This window comes from Cervus elaphus, chromosome 20 (assembly GCF_910594005.1).
Source record: "Cervus elaphus chromosome 20, mCerEla1.1, whole genome shotgun sequence".
In the NCBI taxonomy this organism is placed as follows: Eukaryota; Metazoa; Chordata; class Mammalia; order Artiodactyla; family Cervidae; genus Cervus; species Cervus elaphus.
In genome coordinates, this window is record NC_057834.1 from 44,657,381 (window position 1) to 44,676,500 (window position 19,120).

Here is a 19,120-nt window from a genome sequence, read left to right on the forward strand (position 1 = left end):
GCGGTGACACTTGGTACGGCCCAGGCATTCATGCCAAGTAGCTTTCACACATGGAAGCTTGTCTCAAGCAATTGCTGACAAGCCACAAACAAGACATTCTCCCTCCCTTCTCAGTGCCCCCCCACTCCTCCCCCCTCCACCTTTTCCTCCCCCCTCCTTGCCTCCCCTCCTCCTTTCTTCTGAATGCAAACTAAAACTCTCCAGTGACAGGCAGGCTCGCAGGCCTGGCCTAGCTGCGCAGGCAGACACACACACACACACACACACACACACTCTCTCTCTCGCTCTCTCACGCAAGCAGCTCAGCTAGTTGCTGCTGCACTGGTGGAGTTAAGAGACAGGAAAAAGCCTAGGCTGAGTTGGGGGCAGGGAGAGAAAGAGAGAGAGAGACGGAGAGCCGCCTCCTGTGTCCTGGTAAAATGGCAGAAGAGAGGTGAGCCCCCTGCAAAAACAGCAGTGGCCACACACGTGTGCACACAGACACACACTGGGAGGCAGCTGAGCTCCAGAAACAGTGAAATCAATGACTCCACAAAGGAACAAGCGGCGGCCCATCAGCTGCAGCTTGGGGGAGTGGGGAGATAAGAGTGGGTGGACCCAGGGCTGGGGTTTCTGTTGAAATGTTTAGATGGTTTTCTTCTTCATAGTAGGAAAAAAAAAAAAAAAGTGTTCCCTATGGAGCTAGTCTTTCTTCACTGCATAATGGAGCCTAAACCTGAACCACTAGTTAAAATAAAACCAGGAAATGTGTAAATGTGCGAGTAAACTTAACTGTGGGTTCAACTTGTACCTAAGATATTTTTAAGTGGATTTTTTTTTTTTTTTGCAGAAACCCTAGAGAGCGGTAGCAAGGAGAATAGTAACAAGTAGTGTAAACTCTGAGAGCTGTGAAGTGTGATGCGAAAGTTACTGATTGCCAGGCTGCTGGAATTTATGGAGGGTGGGCATTGCGAGTTGGAGGGGGGAAGGGTGAGTCTCTGTGAGCTGTTTTCGAGGAATGAAGGGGGAATGAGGTAGAATAATGAATATGGCAAGAAGCTAGCAGGAATTTGATTGGTGTGGAGGGAGGAGGAAGGTGGGGGTGTAAAGGAGGGAAGAGAAAGAGAGGAGGGAGAAAAAAAAAACAGTGCATGAGAAAGGAAGAAGAAAAATGGAAACCCAGAGATTGAAACATGCCGAGTAAATGAGATGGCAAAAGAAGGCATAAAATGTGAGCAAAAAGAAGCACAAAGGATGTGCAAATTTGCAGATGGCATGAAATCAGGAGAGCCAGTTGAGATCAAGAAGAAGGACAGGATGATTATGTGACATTCGTATTTTTAGCCTCTTGTGGAGTTATGAACCTGATAAGGTCTCCTTTGCTAGAGCTGGGATGGTTACCCTTCTACAGGCAGGATCTGAACGGGAGCTCAGCTCCTAACTGGAGCTGCCAGATCTGTGGTTTTGCAGAAAGGTCGCTTATACTCTAGTCCTCTGACTCCTCCTCTACAACATGCAAATTATGTGAAAACACATCACTCATTCCTTTGCTGGGGTGCAATAAGGGCTAAGTTATGACTTTTTACATTTAAAACTAGCTAAAGGCTTCCCTGGTGGCTCAGAGGTAAAGAATCCGCCTGCCAATGCAGGAAACACGGGTTCGACCTCTGATCCTTGGAGCAACTGTGCACCACAACTATTGAGCTACGTTGTAGAGCTGGGGAGTCGCAACTACGGAGCCCACAGGCAGCAACTACTGAAGCCTGCAAGCCCTAGAGCCGGTGCTCCACAACAAGGGAAGCCACTGCAATGAGAAGCCAGCACACCACATCTAGAGACTAGCCCTTGCTTACCACAAGTAGAGAAAAGCCCACACAGCAAAAGAAGTCCCAGCACAGCCAATAAATAAATAAATTTTTTTTAAAAAAAAACTAGCTAAATGGCTTGTCACTACGTAAAACTCACCACATCAGACACATCCTTGTTCCTACTACCTTTTCCCTTTCTCCGTTATGGCAGATCCTTTTAACTGTCTGTTCTGATTCACTTTCATGATGATAATGAAAATAATTCCTTTGGATTGAGTATTTACTTGATTCTCAGCATTTTCCAAGCATTCATACCATGAAGTCACTTCTATTAAGACCATCTCTATTTACAGATGACAAAAAATGAAGCACAGAGAGGCTAAATAACTTGCTGGAAGTCACACAGCAAAATAGAGATGGAGCTGAAATCAGACTCAGGTCTGTGTGGTTTTAAAGCTCCAGCATTTACCCATCAATTTATATCCTCTGATCTGGGTAACACATGTTCTCCATGGCACCCCAAGTCCACTCAGCCATAAAAGTGCCCTGTTTCTTTCTGCACCCCAGAGCTAAGTTTGGATCCTCTCACTTTGAGCCAGGAGACCTTCTGACCTCTCCTTAAGAGACTACTGACTCACCATCCACGTCTAAGCGGTGGTGACTCACTATATACAATGAGGCCTTCTAGGCAAGAATTGCATAAAGGGTCAGCTTGACCTTAATAACTGTATGATTTACTGATTGCCAGGCAACAGAGAAAGGCAGCTAAGACCAGAAAGGCTTCCCTTTCTTAAAAAATGTACAAAGCAAACTGAAAACATCCACAAGTTGTTGATGGTAATATTGACGGTGACAATTGGTAACATGTAATGAGCAGGTACATATTACACAACCCCATAAGGTATACACTATTATTGTTCCTGTTTTCCAGATGAAGAAGCTGAGGCACAAAGGTTCAGTAACAGGCTGAGTTCACTCAGTCAGGAAGTGCTAGCTGACCTATGGCCCCAGGCAGCCTGCCTCCCCAGAGACCATGCTCTCCCCCACTCTGCTGATACTGCTGAAGAAGTGAAAAGAGTAGTTTCAATAATGAGAGTGAAAAATCTAACTGCTCAGTGATAGAAAGGGGAGAGAGGCAGTAATAATCCTATGATCTCCATGAGTAGCTAATGAAGCAAAAAGCATGTACCAGGGCCCCCAGACAGCCCCAGTTTTCGAATTCCTCCACAGCTCCTCTTGGTAGAGGACAGAGACTCTCCAGCCTCTGGGTCAGAACATATTGGCAGGAAGAGCAGGTCAGATTATCTTGCCTCCAGCAGTGATGACTTCTACCTACCAAGTCCAAAGAAAGAAAAGACAATCCAAGTGGATAAGTGAGCAAGGTCAATGAGTGTTCCTGAGTTTATTTTGCGAGACTTCTGAATGCTAAGCATGGATTGTAGAAGAAAATACCCTAGACTTTTGGGTAGAAGACCTAGTGCCTCTTCTACCACTCACCAGGCCCTTGTATCTGAGCTTGGTTTCCTCAATTATATAATGAACTAATGACATTAGCTTTACAACCCTCTCCAGTGCTGAAATGCCATCATTCTAATAACCGTCCATTTGATGAGGAAAAGATTAGCAGCCAAGGTAGCTGATATGATGTGTGTCTGGATGCGTGTGTATATATGTGTACTGGAGAGGTTGGTGGCATGAAAGGATTGGGCAAGAAAGACACTTGTTGGCTTGGTCTCTCCGTATTATGGCACATCACTTCCAAACTACCTTCTACATAGCAGCTATTTTCACTTTATTTTGTTTCACTGCAAGATGAATGTACATGCACAACTAATAATATTTTTAAAAAATTGAAGTGTTGATTTACAGTGTTGTTCCGCAAGGTGACTCAGTTTTACACATGTATACATTCTTTTTTAAATATACTTTTTTCTATTATGGTTTATCCCAGGAGATTATAGTTCCCTGTGCTATACAGTAGTTCCTTGTTGTTTATCCATTCTAAATGTAATAGTTTGCATCTACCAACCCCAAATTCCCAGTCCATCCATCTCCCTCCCCTCCTCTTCCTTGACAACCACAAGTCTGATCTCTATGTCTGTGACTCTAAAACTAATAATCTTTTAAAAAAGCAAACCTCTAGCAGGGATAAGGGAAGTCAACTTCTTATACTTCAATGTGAATTATTTTATTAATCTGCTTTCCTCCAAACCCTTAGTTCATATCCAATAGCTGCTTAATATTTATTTGTTTTATTGTTTGGCTGTGTTGGGTCTTTGCTTAATATTTATTTATTTTACTGTTTGGCTGTGTTGGGTGTTTTTTGCTTTATGCAGGCTTTCTCTAGTTGCAGCTAGCAGGGGCTGCTCTTCATTGCGGTATGCGGGCTTCTCATTAGAGTGGCTTCTCTTGTTGCTAAGCACGGGCTCTAGAGTGTGTGGGCTTCAGTTGTTGTGGCACTCAGGCTTAGTTGCTCCAAGGCATGTGGGATCCTCCTGGACCAGGGATCGAACCTGTCTCCCCTGCATTCTAAGGTGGATTCTTAACCACAGAACACCAGGGAAGCTCCCAATAGCCATTTAGATTAGAGGATGAAGTGGAAAGATGAGAGGGGAGTAGGTAGATAGTTTTAGAATTTAGAGGACTCCTTAATGTATGGAAGGCCTGATCTGGAGGTCGCTCAGAGCAAGAGAAGATAAAGGGGCACTAAAAGATGGCAATGGACATGAACTTGGGCAAACTCTGGGAGATGGTGAGGGATAGGGAGGCATGGCATGCTTCAGTCCATGGGGTTGCAAAGAATCGGACACAGTTTAGCAACTGAACAACAACAAAAGATGGCATAAAGTGTAAGAAACAGAGGAATTTTCAAGATTTACCAAGATAAAGCAGCAATTTAGAGGCAGGAAAGCTTAGAACTCAATCTGGAAATAGCCACCTCTTCTAATAATAATTTAAATTAATTATATAAAAATATACCCCCCCCCAAAATTAAAAGACAGTGAGGTTTCTGTGTTCTGGAATGAAAAGATCTGAGTTCGTGTTTCAGTGTGCTTATAAGCTAAATGAACTTGGCCAAGTCTTTTAACCTTTCTGAGCCACAGTTTTATGATCCTTCACTTGGCATCATGAAGTAATGAGCTACAATATCAGTGAGCTTAATAAAGAGGGGTGACTCAATGGTAAAGAATATGCTTGCCAGTGTAGGAGATAGTGTTAAATCCCTGGGTTGGGAAGATCCCCTGGAGAAGGAAATGGCAGCCCACTCCAGTGTTCTTGCCTGGAAAATCCCATGGACAGAGGAGCCTGGTGGGCTACAATCCATGGGGTCGCCAAAGTGTTGGACACAACTTAGCAGCTAAACAACAAAAACAAATACAAATTTTAGTTGCTAATATGCAGTAATATGTAATATGAATATAAGAGTACTAACTATGACCAGGCATGCTCTTCCCATGCATTACCTCATTTAATCCTCATAACTCACCTTATGAGAAGAGTTGTACTACAGGGACACAACATAGTATGGTTTATGTACTTGGCCTCTAGAGCCAGACATGGCATTGAGTTACAAACTCTGCCACTCTGTGATTCTGTAAAAATTACTCAACCTTTCTGAGTTTCAGTTTCTTCATTTATAAATGAGCATATTAATAGCATCTTCCTCATAGGATTATTTTGAGGAGGAAATGAGATAATGAATGCACGTGACATAATTAGCCCAGTGCCCAGCACATAAAAAGTAATCAACAAATGTTAGATGTTATATTAGTTCTCATTTTACAGACTGCTGAGATTAAATGTTTTGCCCAAGGTCATACAGCTTATAAACATAAGGGGCCCAAAACCCAGTTCTGTTTGATCCAAAGCTCTTGCTCTTTACTGTTCTTTTATATTGTCTATCTTGCCACTGATTTTCCTGAACCACAGATAATTGAAAGGACATACTAATTGCATCATCATTTGTTTTACCTTTATTAGCTTCCCACTTGAACTATTAGTCTGCAAACATAAGCACTCAGGGAAAATATTTCCATACAGAGCATCTTAGAAAGTAATACTATTACTTAAAAATACTATTTGAAAAGATCCCTCAACATAGTTTAAGCATCTCAGAAAAGCACTGTGACAAACTCTTGTTTTAGAAATGAAAAAGTATTAGTTTAAATTTCATCTCTCTCTCTCTTTTTTTTTTTTTTTGCCATGCTGCACACCTTGTGGAATCTTTGTTGCCTGATCAGAGATTGAACCCAGTCTCTTGGCATTGACGTACGGAGTCCTAACTACTGGGCCGCCAGGGAATTCCCTCATCTTCTTTTCGTAGTTAAGCTTCAGGTCAATATACAGCACTCAGTGGTCAAAAACTACAGATTAGAAGAAAGAAGAATAAGGCATCCAGGTAACCCACAAACTATAAGATGCTTCCCCTCAAACTTTAAGAGATGGGTAGAAAATTGTGATGAAGAAGGAAATGGCAACCCACTCCAGTACTCTTGCTTAGAGAATCCTGTGGACGGAGGAGCCTGGTGGGCTGTTGTCCATGGGGTCGCACAGAGTCAGAAACAACTGAAGCGACTTAGCATGCATGCATGCATTGGAGAAGGAAATGGCAACCCACTCTAGTATTCTTGCCTGGAGAATCCCAGGGACAGAGGAGCCTGGTGGGCTGCTGTCTGTGGGGTCACACAGAGTCAGACATGACTGAAGTGACTTAGCAGCAGCAGAAAATTGCGAACTACAGTTTTTACAGGCCAAAAAAATGTTTAAAGAACTTAGTTTAAAGAACAAAGTTAAAATACATGTATTAACAAGAGATTCACATTACTTAACTCTGGTGAGAGATGGCAGGCAAAAATAGACCATTATTGTAGTGAGAAATAGAAATTCCTTGCTCCTTCAGAACAAATGAATACAGCTTCTTCATTCTTTTGAAACAGCAATAAATTAGGAGAATGGACTTACAGGTGGGTAGGCTGAGAGGATAACCATTTTGGAAGTGGCCAACAGATTAAATGCCCCCAATTCTAAAGGAAATCAAAAAAATAAAATCAGTTAATCCTAAAGGAAATCAGTCCTGAATATTCATTGGAAGGACTGATCCTGAAACTGAAGCTCCAATACTTTGGCCACTTGATTGGAAGAACTGATTCATTGGAAAAGACCCTGATGCTGGGAAAGATTGAAGGCAGGAGAAGGGGATGACAGAGGATTAGATGGTTGGATGGCATCACTGACTTGATGGACATAAGTTTCAGCAAGCTCTGGGAGTTGGTGATGGACAGGGAAGCCTGGTGTGCTACAGTCCATGGAGATGCAAAGAGTCAGACATGACTGAATGACTGAACTGAAGATCTTAACACTACTTTTTAAAGCTCAATTATTTTATTTTTTTTCTTTCTCCAGGCAAACTTCCGAAAAACCTCTAATTCTTGCCAAAGACCTATGGGTGCTTTTAAAGGAGTCTGATTAGGTGATCAAGGCTAGTCAGAGATTTGCTTGAGTTCAAAGTATTTGATTTTTATAATTGTTATTTAAGTGGGGTTAAATAATAAATTGGAGTTCTATGCATTTCATGAGATGTGACACCATGTATGTGCACACCCACATACCATCCTCTTGGGAGAAAGATCAGCCTTGAACTACATTAAGCACCCCAACAATGAAAGTCTTAGAGTGTCTGGTATGAACAGAGTATGTATGTAATAATACAACTGGTATTTTAGTGGGATGGATGGGCCATTTTGTCTTGAGTCTTCTCCCTTCTAACCAGGATATAGAAGGGAGCACAGAAGACCCTGACAAGGGCCTTAGGAATCGATGTCAGCTGAGCCAAGAACGGCAGAAGCCAGCACAGGGTGCATCTGCCGTGCACTGTCTGAAACGCCTCTTCCCTGAGATCTACTTCTGCCTGAAGCTTGCAGCTCATCAGAGCAGAAAGAGGCAGCAGAGCTACCGGTGGGAGCAACTGGTTTTGGTAAACAATGAGGCAATTTCTCCCTCAAGAGAGCAGATCAGAGGAGAAATAATAAACGATGGAGAGAAACTCTCCAGCAGTTACAAGACAGCCAGGAAAGGGCCGCCTCTCCTGACTGACCTTGGCAGATGCAGAGGCTGAGCTTTCCTGGCCTTGATAAAAGGGCAGAAGGATTCAGGTATGATTTGGGGCACTCAGCTGCTCCTGGACCTGCGTAGAAGCCAGCATAGGCCGCAGTTATACCTAGGGCTTCCCTGGTAGCTCAGACAGTAGAGAATCTGTCTGCAAATGCTGGAGACCTGGGTTCGATCCCTGGGTTGGGAAGATCCCCTGGAGGAGGACACGGCAACCACCCCAGTACTCTTGACTGGAGAATCCCCATGGACAGAGGAGCCTGGTGGGCTACAGTCCACGGGGTCACAAAGAGTCAGACACAACTGACTTTGCGTGGTAAGCACAGCACATACCTAGGCCACTAGCCACAGCTAAGTAATTCTCTGCTCACACTGGCCTAGACTTCACTTTGGGCTGACTCCATGAAAGGATTTTTGCTAGTCTGGCTCCAGAGTTCGAGTTGCTTCTCCCTGTGGAGCTGGAAGGAGATAATTGCTCTGAAACTATTATAGTTGCATTCATAGTACATCTGGACCTGAGGTTGTTTGACCTCTGAAAACCTGGAATGGAAATAATGCAATTATCTGAGCTAAAGACAATTTAACAAAATTAAAAAAAAAAAAAAAATGAAGCCAGGAAAAGAAAATTTATCTTTTATGCCACATGTCTTTTACCTAGCAATGGAATGTGTATCTTTCATAAAGGTGAAAGATGCTTTAAGATTGACTAGAAGGTGATGTTTTCAATTCAATAAGCAGTTGCTAATACATGCTGGGTGCAAAACATTGTATTGAAATGGGGGACACGAAAATGAGTGAGGCTCTGTCCCTGTTCTAAAGGAGAACGCTGTCTAGATAGTGGAAAAGACAGACATGCATACAAGTAACCACAACACAAGCCATCATGAGACAAATGAAGCCAGCAAGTATCACAGGCATTTTGAGGTGTCTGCCCAACACATTCCCTCCATTCTTGGCCAGTGACTCCTAGACTACCCACGCAAATCTTCGGCACTTTGTTTATAACATGCATCCAGTGCTCCCAGCCAATAAGATTCTCTCTCCCAGAAATTTAAAATTAGAACTCTCAGAAGCTAGCTGGACTGCCCCAAAAAGAAAAGTAATGAAATCAGCCTAGTCAAAGAGGTAGAGATGGGAGTCCATGTGGCCTGAGAGAGAGAGAGAAGATCCCTGGTTGTCAGCTTAGGAAACCGTGGTTTTAGCTCTGATGGTGGCTTCCTCAGTTTAAGTTCTTTAAATGTTCCTGATTCTAAATCACTCCTCCCCCCCCCCCCCACCCACTGCATGCCTGCTCAGTCATGTCCAACTCTTCAAGACCATAGGGACTGTAGCCTGCTAGACTCCTCTGTCTGTGGGACATGGGATTCTCCAGGTAAGAATACTGCAGTGGGTTGTCACGCCTTCCTCCAGGAGATCTTCCTGACCCAGGGATGGAACCCAGTCTCCTGTGTCCCTTGCATTCCAGGCAGATTCTTTACTGCGAGTCACAGGGAAGGCCCTCTCCCTCCTCCTAAACTAGTGTTAATGAGTTCCTTTTTCTTGCACCAAATAGAGGGAGTGTGAAGCTCAGTAATTTGGTTCAATCCTTCTCAGTTGCCAAGCACTGTACTAGTTCCAGATGTTCATCAAATAAACTGAACTCACAGGACTTTGAGGCCTAGTAGGGATTCTGGTAGGGGGAAAAAGTGCAGTGCATCGTACTATAAAGGAAGTGCTTTAAGAATCTGAGAGGGGAACAGCATTGATTTCTTCAGGGGAATTTTGGGAAGATTTCACCAAGGATGTGGCATGCGATCTAAACCTTGAGTGGGATTTTAGTGGATTTGGTGGGATAATGCATTTCAAGCAGAGGAAAGGGTACTTCCTACTGAGAAGGCAGGAAGGTTATATTAAGATATTATTTCTACACTTCACTGCCTCTCTAATTTTCAACCAGGCTTCAGAATGACAAGCTGGTTTGTTCCCTATGATCCATGGGCCACATCCAACCCATTGCGTTTTTGTGCAGTACAGCCTGCAATCTAAGGATAACTTTTACATTTTAAAATCATGTCTGGTCTGGGAAAAAATCAAAAGAAGAGTAATCGTTCATGACATGTGAAAATAACATGAAAGTCAAATTCTGTTCTTTATTAATACAGTTTTATTGGATCACAGCCACCCTTTTTCCTCCACATATTGTGTACAGTTGCTTTCACACTGCAACCTTGGAGTTAACTAGTTGCAACAGAAACTACATGGCCTAAAATGTCTAAACTATTTGTATCCAACACTTTGCAGAAAAAGGCTGTGGACCCATGCCCTATACTTCAGCCTCCAACAGTTTCCTTTGAACATTTGGGATATGAAGTTGCAACCTTCAGAGAGGTTACATCAGATATCCATTTATAGACACAATGATGTATCAATATGTAATTTGTAGGGTTGTTTTGAAAATCATCTATAATATTTGTCAAACAAAGAGATGTGGAATTATTTACATATTTTGGACCCCATATTATATACAGACACAGATATAAAGACATTGATATAGGTAGAAAAAATCTGAAGAAATACGCAAAGAGCTATAGGTAGTAGTTACTTCTGAGATGTGAATTATGGAGAACTTTATTTAAAAACTTGGACAGCAAGGAGATCTAACCAGTCCATCCTAAAGGAAATCAGTCCTGAATATTCATTGGAAGGACTGATGCTGAAGCTGAAGCTCCAATACTTTGGCCACCTGATGCAAAGAACTGACTCATTGGAAAAGACCCTGATGCTGGGAATGATTGAAGGTGGGAGGAGAAGGGGACAGCAGAGAATGAGATGGTTGTATGGCATCACCTACTCAATGGACATGAGTTTGAGTTAGCTCTGGGAGTTGGTGATGGACAGGGAGGCCTGGCATTCTGCAGTCCATGGAGATGCAATGAGTCAGACATGACTGAGTGACTGAACTGAACTTATTTAAAAACAGCAACCTTAATAATATCAATAATAACCAAGTTATAGTGACTGTTCACTGTATGCCAGGTACTGTGCTCAGTGCTTTATAACATCTTATTTAAATTTCTCAGGAATCCTATGATATGAGAAGTATTATTGCCCTTATTAAACAAATAAAGAAACAGAGGCACAGAAAAGTTAAGTAAGACATCCCAGATCACCTGGCTAGTATCAGTAGAGTCAGAACGTAAACGCAGGTGGTCTGAATCCAGTACTTTCCTGCTTTGCAGCACACCACTCTTTCAATTCTTATGTATTTCTTGTTAGAACTTTTTAACACTGACAACCTTTTACTTTTATAATTAGGAAAAACACATACTTTATAGGTAAATATGTAGGGACTTCCCTGGCGGTCCAATGGTAAGACTCCATGTTCCCAAGCCAGGTCAGGGAACTAGATCCCACATGCTGCAACTAAGAGTTGCATGCCACAACAACAAGGAAGATTCTACATGCCACAAGGAAGACAGAAGATTCCATGTGTGGTAACTAAGACCTGGTGCAGACAAATAAAGAAACATCTTAAAAAATAAATAAATATGTTAGCACATAGCATGGTGCCCTGGCACATAGTGATTGTTGTTGATAATGATGATAAGAAGGAGAAAGATGACGATGACAACTTACATTTATTGACCTCTTCCTGTGATCCAGGTTCTAGTATAAGGTAGCAGGCACTTTGCTAATTTAATAGAGGAGGTATTTGGTAACTTGTTATTCCTATAACCATCAGATGTTCCTCAGAGCTCCAGAGACGGGCTAGGGATGGGTGGATCTGGGATGGAGTATGACCTCACAAGCCTTCATTCCAAGGATTAAGGAGAAGCTGTTCTTAATACTTCTACTTCCATGTCTATTCTTATTCATTCCCATTAAGTGGCCATTCCCATTAAGCTGCCACGTCCAATGAAGAAGGGTTCTAGTCTGATTCCATTATTTATTTTTCAGCTCTGTGATCTTATGCAAGGTCTTACATTGTCACAGTTGGGCATATTTGCCCCATTTTTCCAGTTCCCCCTTGTATTGCAGGATGTTAGGTGTTCGAGGATGCTAGGAAGGCCCTGCTGCCCTACTGGCAGGCCTCCCATAGTCTGAGAGTCTCTCATGAAAGATTCATTTCTTTGGGTTAAAGCTTTGCCAAGAGCTGTGGTACATATACACCATGGAATATTACTCAGCTGTCAAAAAGAATTCATTTGAATCAGTCCTAATGAGATGGATGAAACTGGAGCCCATTATACAGAGTGAAGTAAGCCAGAAAGATAAAGAACATTACAGCATACTAACACATATATATGGAATTTAGAAAGATGGTAATGATAACCCTATATGCAAAACAGAAAAAGAGACACAGAAATACAGAACAGACTTTTGAACTCTGTGGGAGAATGTGAGGGTGGGATGTTTCAAAAGAACAGCATGTATACTATCTATGGTGAAACAGATCACCAGCCCAGGTGGGATGCATGAGACAAGTGCTCGGGCCTGGTGCACTGGGAAGACCCAGAGGAGTCGGGTGAAGAGGGAGGTGGGAGGGGGGATCGGGATGGGGAATAAGTGTAAATCTATGGCTGATTCATATCAATGTATGACAAAACCCACTGAAATGTTGTGAAGTAATTAGCCTCCAACTAATAAAAAAATTAAAAAAAAAAAAAAAAAAAAAAAAAAAAGCTTTGCCAAGGAGAGGTGGCACATTAAGCCACTGACACCATAGCGATTTAATTTCATGGAACTGTGAGATGTTAGAGCTAGGAACAAGCTAGAGTCTAAAGCCTCGTTGTTCCTACCACTTGACCCATTCTTTCCTATTTCCATCCACAATGGGAGAGATATCCCGGCTCCTGTCTAAGCTAATCCTTCTCCCCATACTCTGGATCCCACCCACCCTCCTTCTCAAAGACCTCCCTTTATCCACTATACCTCCCTTTTCCGTACCACCACCTCCCCTGCTCTGCTGGCTTCTTTCCATCAGTATTTAAATAAGCTCATGTCTCCCTCATTTAAAACAAATAAAATGAAATAAAAAGCCTCTTGGGTCTCATACCCCTCTTGAGCTACTGCCCTGCCTCATTTCTTTCCTTCTCAGCCAAACTTCTTATGAGAATTGCCTATAAACTCTAAGGGGCAGGCCAGAGAACTCCAGGTTTTTAGGATAGGCATACGTTTTGGGGGCCTGATACAATCTAGAGGGAGACAAGTAAGTGGCACAGAAAGAGGTTGAGGAAGTGGGAGGTTCCTATGGCCAAACTACCTATTCCATACTTTTACCTAAAATCAATACTAACCCTTCACACCAACTAATAATTTATATTGGTTTGGGTACCCTCTCTGAGTATGCCACCAAGGTACTGTGGGGGATACAGTCTAGGACCTACCACATCACTGCCTTTGACTTCTTCACAGTTTCATCTGGGGGGCAGAATACACACACTCAATGAAGATATCAATACAGGCAGTGCATGATTAAGGCTAAATGAATAATACAGATTTCGTGGTCCTCAGAACATAGCATCAGCATCACTTTGGAAGTTGTTAGCAGTGTAAATTCCCTGCTTCCCTGGTAGCTCAGACGGTAAAGCGTCTGCCTACAATGCGGGAGACCTGGGTTCGATCCCTGGGTTGGGAAGATCCCCTGGAGAAGGAAAGGGCAACCCATTCCAGTATTCTTGCCTGGAAAATCCCATGGACTGAGGATCCTGGCAGGCTACAGTCCATGGGGTCGCAAAGAATCGGACACGGCTGAGCCACTTCACTTCACTTCACCTCAACCCTACTGGATCAGAGACTGAGGGGTCCCAGAAACCTGTGTGTGTTTTAAAATGCCCTTGAGTAAGCAAGGCTAGCATGTACTGTGCTGTGCTTCACTCAGTTGTGTCCAACTCTGCGACCCCATGGACTGTAGCCCTCTAGGCTCCTCTGTCCATAGGGATTCTCCAGGCAAGAATACTGGAGTGGGCTGCCATGCCCTCCTCCAGGGGATCTTTCCAACCCAGGGATGGAAGCCAGGTCTCCCGCATTGCAGGCCGATTCTTTACTGTCTGAGCCACAAGGGAAGCCCACCCTTGAGTAAAACAATAGACGTTTTCAGATCATTTCCAAATATAATTGTACTTCTCTGCTGGTTGAAGAACAGGAAGGATCTGAAGTGAATTGGAAACTTGATCGTTACTAATAACAATATTTATAAACTAGTGTGTGACCCAGGCACACAAGGATTGGGGTGGGATAGCTTGAATTTTATCTGATAGTAAGTTGGACATGAGCGTAAGCCAAAGTTGGTTCTGTTAGCAACAGGCTACAGAAAGAAAAACATAAACAAACAAATAATAAATAAAATGCCCTCCAGGTGATCCTGATTCAGAGTCTACAGAACAGGGGTGTGGGCAAGTGGGACCAGTGGGGCTGGAGGGTTTGGTCAGACTTACAGGGTATTCGGCACTTAAATTTGATTCAATGAGACAGAGCGAAGGGTAGAGGGCGATCCGGGAAGGATGAACCTGGTGAGTGAATGTTTTGGGGTTGGAATACACAAACAACAGAAAGGCTGGCGGGAGAGGGTATGGTGGATGAGGAAGGTGGGGACCCGGAGCCCTACCCTGGAGGAAGGCGAGGTCCCTGCAGAGGAGGAGGGAGGAGCCAGTGAGCCTTAAACACAGCTATCCTGTGGGGAAATAGAAACCTCTTCAGGTTCTCTCCATAGCAAAGGCTCCATCTCCCACATCTCATTTCTTACTCTCCTTTACCTTGGCTGGCATTCTCTCGCAGCCTCTCATCTCCAGAAGCGAGGATCACCCCTCTCCTTTGATCTTCGCTGCTCTGATTGAGAATCGTGTCTTTTTCCCTGCCTCCCCCATCAGTACTTCCTCCTTCCTCCTCCTCATCCACCTCCTCGCTCCTGCTACAGATGAGAAATTATAAACCACTCCTTTGAAATAAATGTTCCTAGAGAGGCTACATGATATGAACAAGTTCCTATTGAAAGCGTCAGGGGAGCTACACCTGCCTCTTAGATTCTGACAGTGTGTACCAGGGACTCATTCAGCGTGAATCAGAGGTCGGTTGTCAGAGCCGGCTTTTCACTGCGCCTCGCAGTTCAGTTCCACTGGGGACCCTCGCGGAAGGCTGATGCGCGCTGCGGTTGGAAGCAGCTCTCGGTTGAAAGTCCGTTTCCAAGCGCGGAGGAATGTGGGTGGCCTTGTTTCCCAGAGGGACCTTCTCTCAAGATAGAGCCTCCAAAGGCACCTTTAGGCTCTGCTGTTTAGAGCACCTGGAGAGGCAACTTGATGTTGCAGGATGTGCAGCAGTGGGTGATGAAAGCACAACGGATTCCCTCTTAAAAGTTTTCATGATAGGGCAGAAGTTTTTTGTTTGCTTTGCTTTTTTTTGTTGTTGTTGTTTTTGGACACACCTGCCCTCCGCAGGGAAAGTGCAGAGTCCTAACCAGTGGACCACCAGGGAATTCCCAGAAGACTGAGATTTTTAAGCTTGAGCTCTTCTGTTTGCTAGCCAGGAGAAAGGGAAAGTGTTAGTCACTCAGTCTTATCTGCTCAGTCTTGTTCAACTCTTTGTGACCCCATGGACTGTAGCCCGCCATCCCTCTCCATCCATGGAATTCCACAGGAGAGAACACTGGAGTGGGTTGCCATTTCCTTCTCCAGGGGATCTTCCTGACCCAGGATCAAACTCAGGTCTCCGGCATTGCAGGCAGATTCCTTACCGTCTGAACCACCAGGTGATTTGGTCTGATTTGTTTATCTTCTCTTGGTTGCCTTATTTGTAAAACAGGGATAATGACCACCACCTGACAGAGCTGCTGTGCAGATCAGATGAGAGGTAAGTGGACATCAGAAACGACCCCGGCCGGCTCCACTTCTGGGATGGCCTTTGAATCAGTTCCTGTGTTCCTCCACCCTCTCCACACTCCATTAGATCCTGTCCCATGTTGTGAACTGGCTTTCCCCAAATATGATTTTTATCATGTGGCAGGATAATACTGCAGGATATTATCCTCTCCCACTCCATCTCATCTCCCAACATTTCTTTTCATCTTTTATCTTTCAGTCACTAAAGTCGTATGAGGAACAAGAAAAAGAGCGACAGGCTGGAGCTCCTCCAACCTTTCACCACTTCCAAACTGGGAGACACATCGCAGCCTTGACAAGGGGCATATGGCTGGGCCCCTGGTGGAGTGGGCCTGCACACCTCAGGAGCAGAGACATCTCAGGGACCCCAGCATGGAGCATGACAACAGCTCCCGTCCCCAGGGCTTGCTAAGCCTCAGGGAACCTGGTCTCCACACCGAGCATAGCAGGGCTGGCCCACCCTTGCTGAGGTGTGATTTTCACCACAGGTTGGAATGGGGGCTGGAAATCAAGTTCTGTTTTGGTTCTTGACTATTTGAGTTTGATGCTTGACATTTAAAAAGCTGTTGCTGACTGTGTTGTTTCCCTAATCAAAGGGCGTCAATGACTTCTTACTCTTCACACTCAAGTCCATATGTCATCCTGTCACCTAAGCTCTCTACTGTCTAATCAGCCCTCCACTCATCCTAGCCAGTCTGTCAGATTCCCCAGTCTCTTCTTCCAGCCCAGACCTGGTCCTGAGCTCTGGCTGGGTCTAACCCACCACCCAGTAGGGAGAGTCCTCCGTGAATTATCTCACAAACACACCTTTTACTTCCTGTGGTTCTCACTGCTGACGGCCCTGCAAGAAAGAAATGCAGCTATGGGAATAGAGCTCTGGAGTCCTGCTGGTCCTCCCTCCCCTTTAATCTACATATCAGATCAATCACAACACCCAGTAGGGCCTATTTCCTAAATGGTTTTGAACCCCATCTCTTTCTATCTGTTCTCAGTCCCACCACTTCAGTTCTGGCCTCATTATCTTTTATTCTGACCATGACTCTGATGCCTTCTGTCCCCCACCACTTCCCTCCCCTCCCCAGCCTTCCAACTCTCCAGTCAAAGAGGTAACAGAATGTAGGGGTGAAGAGTCTGGTCTTGAAACCCAAAAATCCTCTTCCTGCTCCTTCTGTTGGAGTTATCTTGGGCAAGTTTGTACCTCCCTCTGGAACTGATAAGATTGTGAGGTTAAGGTTTACAAACTGCGGTTGGCCCTAAATAATGTGAGACACTGTTATGCTTATCTTTCCAAAATGCAAATGTGGTATGTCTTCTCCCCTGAAATCTTTTCTGATTGCCTCATCCTCTGAATAAAGTCCAGATTCCATAGAATGTCCTTTAAATGCCTTTGAGATCAGATCTCTAGACCGTCTAACTACCTTATTTCCCATCAATCATCATCTGCCCTCTACACTGGCCTCCTGTGTCCTTCCTAAAGAGCCTTGGCATGCTGTCCCTTGCGGCTGCAGAGCCTTGGCTCCCTTGTAACCCACTGAGCCCCTCCTCATTCCCCAGGAAGATGACACTTTCTGCATCCTACTTTACACAGGCCTCTGTTGTTATACTCATTACACTCTAATATACGTTTTTCTTTATGTGTCTACCTCCCCCATTAGACTACAAACTGCTTGAGGGAAGGAATGATGTCCTACTCATCTTTCAGGCCTATAATAGATATTTCCAAAAAATTTCATTCAGTGCATTAATGAATCAATCAATAAAAACTATGTTCATCCCTGCTTCTGGGAGTTACCCCCCAGTGACTTCCTACTTGGCATGCCACTCTGTACCGTCATTTGTTTAGATGATACCAAACCTTCACATCAAATCAAGGCCCATCAGCCTCATAATGAGACAACTCAGATGGACCCCTTGTGTGTGTGTATGTGTGCTCAGTCGTGTCTGACTCTTTGCAACCCTATGGACTGTAGCCCGCCAGGCTCCTCTGCCCATGGAATTTTCCAGGCAAGAATACTGGAGTGGGGTACCATTTCCTACTGCAGAGGATTTTCCCCACCCAGGGATCTAACCCATGTCTCTTGCATCTCCTGCATTGGCAGCTGGATTCTTTACCACTAGCGCCACCTGGGAAGCCCCAACTGGACACCTTGGATAATATCAAGCAGGCCTCTTGGACATGACCATGTTCTGCCCTATCCTGGAGCCATGCCCACACGGATCAGCACCAGTGCTAGTCACTCAGTCATGTCCGACTCTTTGTGACCCCATGGACTGTAGCACACTGGACTCCTCTGTCCAAGGAATTCTCCAGGCAAGAATACTGGAGTGGGTTGCCGTTTCCTTCTCCAATCAGCACCAGTTCCTTATTAAAGTATAAGTTCTCTGAGGGCAGCATTTAGCTTTCCTGAGCTCCTTCTCCTTCATGGCCCTCAATACAGAGGGTGTTCAGTGTCTCTTAAATAATGAGTGAGTAAAAGAATGTATGGAAGAAGGAACAAATGAATTAAGTCTCCCTGTCTTAACTTTCTGTAGCAGTTACCTGTTTTGACACACTTGGGGATATATTCATGTATGATCTTGGTTTTTTGTCTGTATGCTCTCACTGCAAGAGATTGTAAGCCCAAGACTCATACTGCTTTTCTATTTCCCATAACCCTGATCACAATGCTGGAAAAAATGGTGCAGGTTTTGTAAGTACTTCTTGAGGAATCGACTCAGCCTCTGACTAGTGACGGAAGTAACAGACTGTGCAGAAGGAGAAATCGGTCTGGTGTATTACAACACGTTCTACCCAGCGTTGCACTTCTTCAGTCACTGTTTTTCTCCTTTTCCACTCTTGTTCAAGTTTGTTTCTCTAGCCTGCGGCTAAACGTTACAACCAGCTCAGTTCTCACTACTCTCACTGTATTCAATGCCAATAGCAGTTTTCCTGGGGATCCTTCCTCAGTTAATGCCTGCCATTGCCTGTTCCTATTCAAAGTCAACCCTGAAGATGAACCTGTGGCCTTATTGTCAGCCTGCAGGCCTGGTGAGATCAGAATGATCTTCTTATAACAAAAACAGCAGCAACAACAACAAAATAGCTACCACTTAGTGAGAGCTTGTGATATGGCAGGTGATGAGCTAACTGCTTAAAATATTTTTATATTTAAAAATATTAGTAATAATATCTGATTATATTTCATCATAAGAGTTACATAGTTTAGAAGTATATGGAATAAAACATCAAATGCTAAACAACAAGGTCCTACTGCACAAGGAACTGTATTCAATATCTTGTAATAAACTATAATGGAAAAAAAAATCTGAAAAAGGGTATGTATATATATATTTATATGTATTACAGAATCACTTTGCTGTACACCAAAAACT

General features: G+C 43.9%; 1 long non-coding RNA gene across 1 annotated transcript; it reads left to right on the forward strand.

Moving 5' to 3' along the window:
• The first annotated feature begins 343 nt into the window (after positions 1 to 343).
• Positions 344 to 17,045, forward strand: LOC122678093. The gene is made up of 3 exons (XR_006335996.1): positions 344 to 433; positions 15,672 to 15,719; positions 15,948 to 17,045. It is a non-coding gene; the product is annotated as an uncharacterized LOC122678093 (long non-coding RNA).
• The last annotated feature ends 2,075 nt before the right edge of the window (positions 17,046 to 19,120 follow it).